Consider the following 7654-nt stretch of genomic DNA (forward strand, 5'->3'; position numbering starts at 1 on the left):
GTTTTGACTTAGATTTCTCTGATGATGAGTGACTTTTAGCATCTTTTCCTGTGTCCATTGGCTATCTGTATGTCCTCTTTGGAAAAGTGTCTATTCATGTTTTCTGTTCTATTTTACTGGATTATTTGGGGGGGGGAGGTGTTAGGTTTCATAAGATTTTTATATATGTTGAATACTAACTTGTTATCAGATATATCATTTGCATATGTCTTCTCCCATTCTGAAGGTTGTCTTTTTGTTTTGTTGAGTTTTTTTCTTTGCTGTGCAAAAGCTTTTTGTCTTGATGATGTCCCAATAGTTTCTGTTTGCTTTAGTTTCCCTTTTATACAGAGACATATGTAGTAAACAGTTGTTATGGCTGATGTCAAAGATGTTATGATGTCAAAGATGTTATGGCTGATGTGATCTGCCCTTGGGTTTTTATGGTTTCAGGATTGACATTGGCTCTTTTATCCATTTTGAATTGATTTTTGTGTATGGCATAAGAAAGTGGTCAGTTTTATTCTTTTGCATTTTTCTCTCCAGGTTTCCCAACACTATTTGTTTAAGAGAGTGTCTTTTTTTTGAATCGGATATTATTCCTGCTTTGTGAAAGTTTAATTGCCCGTAGAATTGTGGGCTCATTTCTGGGCTTTTCTATTCTGTTCCATTGATATATGGATCTGTTTTTGTGTCAGAACCATATGGCATTATCATGATAGTTTTGTAATATACCTTAAATTCTTGGATTGTGATGTCTCCAGTTTTGCTTTTCCTTTTCAAGATTGCATTGACTATTCAAGGTCTTTTGTGGTTCCATACAAGTGTTAGGATTGTTTGTATAGGTCTGTGAAAAATTCTTGTGGTATTTGATAGATACTGTCTTAAATGTGTAGACTACTCTTGGTAGTATAGACATTTTAACAATATTTGTTCTTCCAATCCATGAGCATGGAATATATTCCCATTTTTTTGTGTGTCTTCTTAAATTTCTTTCATTAGTGTTCTATAGTTTTCAGAGCACAGATCTTTTGCCTCTTTGGTTAGTTTTATTCCGAGGTATCTTATGATTTTTGGTGCAATTTTAAATGGGATTGAGTTTTGACTTCTCTTTTTGCTGTTTCATTATTGGTATACAGAATTGCAACAGATTTCTGTATGTTGATGTTGGAACCTGTGTCTCTGCTGAATTTGGGTATCATATCTAGCAATTTTGGGGTGGAGTCTTTTGGGTTGTCTACATTGAGTGTCATGTATTCAAATAGTGAAAGTTCGACTTCTTCCTTGCAAATTTGAATGCCATTTATTTCTTTTGGTTTTGTGATAGCTGAGGAGAGGACTTCCAGTAGTATGCTCAATAACAATGGTGAGAGTGGATACCTCTGTCTTGTCCCTGGTCGTAGAGGAAAAGCTCTCAGTTTTTCCCCATTGAGTATGACATTAGCTGTGCGTTTTTTATATATGACCTTTATGATCTTGAGGTTTATTCCCTCTATCCCTACTTTTATGAGGGTTTTTTTTTTTAAATCAACAATGGATGCTGTAGTTCCTCAAATGTTTTTTTTTCTGCATCTACTGAGAGGATTATATGTTTTTTATCCTCTTATTTATTAATGTGGTGCATGATGTTGATTTTTTTTAAATAGGCTCTAGCCTTGCAACTTAGGAACAAATCCCACTTGATTGTGATGAATGATTCTTTTAATGTACTTTTGGATTCAGTTTGTTAGTATTTTGTTGACAATTTTTGTGTCGATATTCACCAGGAATAATGGCATATATTTCTCCTTTTAAATGAGGTCATTTTCTGATTTTGGAATCAAGGTAATGCTGGCCTCGTAGAATGACTTTGGAAGTTTTCTTTCCATTTCTATTTTTTGAAATATATTGAGGAAAATAGGTATTAACTATTCTTTCTTTCTTTCTTTCTTATTTTATTCTTTCATCTGGTTTTCATTTATGAGCAATCTTGATACTTCTCATTACATGTTGCATTTTCTTGGGAAGGGAAAGGATAGTAACGAAAGTGAATAAACTGGCTCCCACTGTAAGGGCATGTAAAGTGGTAATGATATGCAGATGTGATTAACAAGAAGTGGCAAGCAAGAAGACACCTCATGTCTGAGGTAGAATTATGTGCAAAAACCATTTTGGCCTATGTTCATCTCCTCAATGGGAGGTATCCATGAAATGAGCATGATTGCCAACATGGCCAGAAGAGCCATTGGTTCCCTCATGGGTCAGATGATGAGAAGGGATGCACTCTTCCCTCCTGAGTAATTCAGACTGAAGTAGGGCTGGACAGGGTCACAGAACATAGTGTGAGAGTAATGAAATATGTGACACCTGTTTGTCATGTTATAGAAGGAACCTTCACCAGCATCATAATCCATAGAAATCTCTACCCCTGGAAAGGGGTCTTCTGGTGGTTGGAAGTAATTGGGAAGGTAAGAGCCCAGTATTCTTTCCCATACCACAAGGACATTGCCCATAATCTCTTTTGGATGGACAAAGTTACTCCACATTTTCTGCACATTGAATTATGGTCCACTTTGATTTATCTCCCATCTCTACCTCCCAATTATATGTGCCAACAATGACACATGGAGAACCCAAGACACATGGAAACAGATGTCACTGCTCAGGGTTGTTGGGCAGGTTCTGCTGGAGGTAACGGTACTGCACTTCCTGCAGGAGAAGATCAAGCTGGGAAAGGCTGTGTCTGGGTCCAGAGTCACTTCCACTGAGTATAATTGAGCTTCTTTCAATTCTTAGATTTTCTCTATATCTGACTGCATTTTTTTTCTGTGAACTGCTTCAGATTCTTGGTCAAGAACAGACATTTTTGAGCACAAATGTAGATTTTATCTTGTAGATCTGAAGGTGTGATCCAGGGTTAAGAGATCCTTATTCTTTCAGCTCTGCTCAATGTATTCCTGATATCCTTCAGGGACACCCTGTTGTGGTGCTGCTGCTTTCCTTCCAGCTGGGCAATCGGGCTACTCATGTGGGAGGTGTTGCAAGACAACTGGGTGATGGTGCCATTGATGCTGTTGTAGATAGACAAATGTAGTTCCTCAAGACAGGCCAAGAGGCAATACTCATGCCCCCTCAAAGAATAATAGAGCTTCTCAAACTCCCAGATGATCTTCTCCCTCTCCATATGGGTCAGACTCAAGAGTTTAGCTCATGCTTTCTCCCCCTGTGTCTAACACCTCTTTAAGTCTCTCAGTCTTTTAAGGTGGTCCAGCTTATTTGCTCCTTGAAGTCCTCCACTGCCTCCTCAAGTGGCCGCACATTGTGGCCACTCTGCTGGTGGTACCAGTCTCACACCGTCTGATGAACATCTGGTCCGCCTTGTATTACAGCTTCAGGGGCTTGTGGTGCTTCTTGCACATGCCCATATTGCCCTCAGGCCCTAATAGCAGCTGGCAGAGCAGTTACTACACCAGCTGGGTGATACTGGCCTGGTGCTGGTTGAGCCCATGTGCCATTGCAGGAAGATCTCCTGGCACTGAGGACACCACATTTTGGTCTCCACCTTACCCTAAGAGTAGGTGAGGCATGTGCAACAGATATTGTGGCCCCTGTCGGGAATCGTGATCTGGTTACAGGAACATGGAGCAGGTGGTCTCCTGCTGTAAGCAGTGGGCCTGTTCCTGGAAGCCATGGGTGGGCTTGTGGGGTGCAGGACATGGGCTCTGGTGCCCACTTCTGTGTGGAACCAAACTCTATGACACTCCTCCAGCTTTGGGCAACCCTCCAGCAGAGGGTTGTGCCTCCTGGCCCAGAACAAAGACACACACCCTGGCTCCACTTTGGCTAGCCATCCCTGGGCCCAGGCACCCCATCAAGTGGGCACAAGGTTCTGCCTTCATTGGGAGCCCCATGGCTATTCAAGGAGGATGATGAGAGGCACTGTCATGTGAACTGGGAACAGCCTACACTCAAGGCATATTTACTCTTCTTTAAATGTTTGTTAGAATTACTCTGTGACCAACAGGAACCCTCTTGCACTGTTGGTGGGAATGCAAATTGGTGCAGCCGCTCTGGAAAGCAGTGTGGAGGTTCCTCAGAAAATTAAAAATAGACCTACCCTATGACCCAGCAATAGCACTGCTAGGAATTTATCCAAGGGATACAGGAGTACTGATGCATAGGGGCACCTGTACCCCAATGTTTATAGCGGCACTCTCAACAATAGCCAAATTATGGAAAGAGCCTAAATGTCCATCAACTGATGAATGGATAAAGAAATTGTGGTTTATATACACAATGGAATACTACGTGGCAATGAGAAAAAATGAAATATGGCCTTTTGTAGCAACATGGATGGAACTGGAGAGTGTGATGCTAAGTGAAATAAGCCATACAGAGAAAGACAGATACCATATGGTTTCACTCTTATGTGGATCCTGAGAAACATAACAGAAACCCATGGGGGAGGGGAAGGAAAAAAAAAAAAAAAAAAAGAGGTTAGAGTGGGAGAGAGCCAAAGCATTAGAGACTGTTAAAAACTGAGAACAAACTGAGGGTTGATGGGGGGTGGGAGGGAGGGCAGGGTGGGTGATGGGTATTGAGGAGGGCACCTTTTGGGATGAGCACTGGGTGTTGTATGGAAACCAATTTGACAGTAAATTTCATATATTAAAAAAAATAAATAAATAAAAAAATAAAAAAATAAAAAAAAAAAAAAAGAATTACTCTGTGACCATTTGGCCCTGGATTTTTGGTTGTTGGTTGATCTCTGTTTACTGATACAATTTCTATTCTGGTTTTCAGTCTGTTCAAGTTTTCTTTTGTTTCAGTTTTGATGGTTTATGTTTGTGGGAATTTATCCATTTCTTTAAGAGTGCCCAATTTATTGGCATATAATTTTCCATAATGTTCTCATAATTGTTTGTATTTCTGTGGTGTGGGTTGTGTTTTCTTCTCTTATTTGTGATTTTATGTATTTAGGTCCTTTCTTTCTTTTTTTTTTTTTTTGATAAGTTTGGTTAGGAGGTTACCAATGTTATTAATTTTTTTCAAATAACCAGCTCCTGGTTTCATTGACTTGTTCTACCGGCTTTTGTTTGTTTGTTTGTTTGTTTCTATAACATAAATTTCTGCTCTGATCTTTATTGTTTCTCTTCTGATGACTTTAGGCTTCATTTGTTGTTCTTTTTCTACCTCTTTTAGGTGTCAGATTAGGTTGTGTATTTAAGATTTTTCTTGCTTCTTGAGCCATGCCTTTGTTACTATAAACTTCCCTCTTATGAATATCTTTGCTGCATCCCAAGGTTTTGGACCATTGTGTTTACATTTTCATTTGTTTCCATGCATTTTTAAATTCTGCAAAATCCTGATTGACCCATTAATTCCTTAGTAGGGTGTTTTTAGGTTTCATGTATTTGTGGTCTCTCTGAATTTTTTCTTCTGGTTTATTTTAAGTTTCATGGCATTGTAATTGGAAAATATGCATGGTATGATTTCAATCTTTTTGTACTTGTTGAAACCTGATTTATGACCTACTATGTGATCCATTCTGGAGAATGTCCCAAGTGCACTTGAAAAGAATGTTTATTTAGCTGCTTTAGGATTAAATATTCTGAATATATCTGTTAAGTCCATCTGGTCCAGTGTGTCATTCAAAGCCAGTATTTCCTTGTCGATTCTCTGCTTAGATGACCTATCCATTGATGTAAGTGGGGTGTTAAATTCCTCTACTACTATTGTATTATTATCAGTGAGTTCCTTTATGTTTGTTATTTATTGCTTTATATGTATATATATATATTATTATATAATATTATATATTATATTATATTACATATTAAATATATATAAATAAAAACTCCATACATGTGTGTGTGTGTGTGTGTGTGTGTGTGTGTGTGTTCCAAGTTGAAGGCATAGATACTTACAATTGTTAGATCTTCTTGTGGAATAGACCCCTTTTAGTATGATATAGGGCCCTTCTTCACTTCTTGTTACAGTCTTTAGTTAAATATCTAGTTTTTATGATATAAGTATTGATACTTGGGCTTTTTTACATCCATTAGCATGTTAAGTATTTGTCCATTCCCTCACTTTTAATCTACAGATGTCTTTAGGTATAAAATGAGTCTCTTGTAGTTGGCATATATATAGGTCTTTTTAAAAAATCTATCCATAAACCCTATGTATTTTGATTAGAATATTTATTCCATTTATATTCAGAGTAATTATTGATAAATATAAATTTAGTGCCAATTTATTACATTTTTGGTCATTGTATCTGGAGATTTTCTCTGTTCCTTTCTAGTCTTTGTTGCTTTTGGTCTTTCTGTCCCACTCAAAGAGTCCTCTTTAATATTTCTTGCAGGGCTGATTTAGTGGTCAGGAACTCCTTTAGTTTTTGCTTGTCTGGAAACTATCTATCCTTGCAGGATAGATCATTCTTGGCTGCATTTTTTTCCATTCAGCACGTTGAATATATCCTGCCACTCCTTTCTTGCCTGACAAGTGTCTGTGCAGAGATCTCCTGCTAACTTTATTTGTCTTCCTTTATAAATCAGGGAATTCTTTAGTCCTGCTGCTTTGAGGATTTTTTCTTTATCTCAATATTTTGCAAATTTAGCTACAATATATTTTGGTATTATCCTGCTTTTGTTGATTTTGATAAGAGTTGTCTGTGCCTCCTGGAGTTCGATGTCTGTTTCCTTCCCCAGATTAGGGAAGTTTTCAGCTATAATTTTCTCAAGTAAACCTTTTTCCCCATTTTCCTTCTCTTCTTCTGGGACTGTTATGATACAAATGTTATTATGTTTCGTGGAGTCACTGAGTGCCCTAAGTTTATATTCATGATCCAATATTTTACTTTCCAACTTCTTTTGAGCTTCATTATTTTCCATAACTTTATCTTCTATATCATTTATTTGTTCCTCTGCTTCTTCCATACTTGTGGTCATTATATGCAGTCAGTTTTGAATTTCAGTTATCACATTTTTCATTTGTGCCTGCCTAGTTTTTAGGTCTTTTATCCCTGTGGTAAGGGACTCCTTGTTTTCTTCTATGCTTTTCTCAAGCCCAGTTAGTATCTTCATTTTTGTTGTTTTGAATTCTGGATCAGATATATTACCTATATCTGTTTCAATTAGATCCTTGGCAATGGCCTCTTATTCTTTCTTTTGGGATGAATTCCTCTATCTTGACTTATTTTTTCTAGTTCTCTGTCTTCTTCTGTGTGTTAGGATAGTGTGTTATGAAGGAAAGGACATATACTGTCCAGGGCCTACTGATTCTGGAAGTGTCTCTGGTGTATGCTGTGTGCACTCTTCTGCTGTGTCTTGGCTGCTGTTTTCCTCAGGTCATTCTTCTGCAGAGTTTCTCCTTGCCTGTAGTGGAGAATGTTTTGACCTTGGACAGAGAGTGGCAAGTTTTAACTAGGTGTGCTTTGGTCAGCTTGTTAAAAGAGACCTGATGGTATTTCCAATAGACCTGAAGACCTTTGTAGAAATCTATGGTCAGTAGATGTGATGTGTCTGTGTAAGGGGGCGTTGTGCTGGTCTTTTGGAGGTGTGAGCCATTTTGCTGGTTCTGAAGCACACTTGCCAAAAAAAAAAAAAATCACCAGAAGAGTGCAGCGGGGTAGGTCTTTTTGTAAGCAGTTTAGGATAGCAGTTTGGTAGCAGTGTTTGCACTGTGCTGCTGA

General features: G+C 38.2%; 1 pseudogene; it reads right to left on the reverse strand.

Annotated features, from left to right (window-relative positions):
- Positions 1-2148: 2148 nt before the first annotated feature.
- On the reverse strand, positions 2149-3649 carry LOC145713783 (zinc finger protein RFP pseudogene; annotated as a pseudogene).
- Positions 3650-7654: the final 4005 nt, after the last annotated feature.

The sequence above is a fragment of the Panthera onca genome, chromosome X, assembly GCF_046562875.1.
Source record: "Panthera onca isolate mPanOnc1 chromosome X, mPanOnc1 haplotype 2, whole genome shotgun sequence".
Lineage (NCBI taxonomy): Eukaryota > Metazoa > Chordata > Mammalia > Carnivora > Felidae > Panthera > Panthera onca.